Raw genomic sequence first — 519 nt, forward strand, 5'->3', positions numbered from 1 at the left:
AAGGAATTTTAAATTTATTTTTATAATTCAAAGGAGTTTCAAATAATTTTAACAATTTTAGCAGAGTTATTTAAAACAATTTCAAAGCATGATAGAAATCTTAAATGGGTGTCAAGGTGCTCCAAAAGATTTTAAAGGTTTGAAATACTTGAGAGTATTTTAAAAGGTTCCAAGGTGTTTTTTTCCTCACGTTTAGTTTAACGTAAGTTTTTGGGGTTTAATTCGAACTACCCCAAATTTAGCGAAATAAAACAAGAAACACAAATTGTAAATTAAACATGGTATATATTTAAAAGGAATGAAATAATTATTTACAATTGTGTATGTAATAAACGAAAACAAAAGGTCTGTAAAATATCGAAGTGATTTGAAGTGATAACAATATGGTAGAACTGACGAAAAACGAAAAAAGGTACCAGTCCGAGTAACGAATCGAAAAATACGGAACTTGTTGCTCTACCGAGTGTTGGTTTTAATCTAAGGGAAAATTGGACTTCGAGGTACATGGAGGTGCGAGAG

This window comes from Belonocnema kinseyi, chromosome 5, assembly GCF_010883055.1.
Source record: "Belonocnema kinseyi isolate 2016_QV_RU_SX_M_011 chromosome 5, B_treatae_v1, whole genome shotgun sequence".
NCBI classification, from domain to species: Eukaryota; Metazoa; Arthropoda; class Insecta; order Hymenoptera; family Cynipidae; genus Belonocnema; species Belonocnema kinseyi.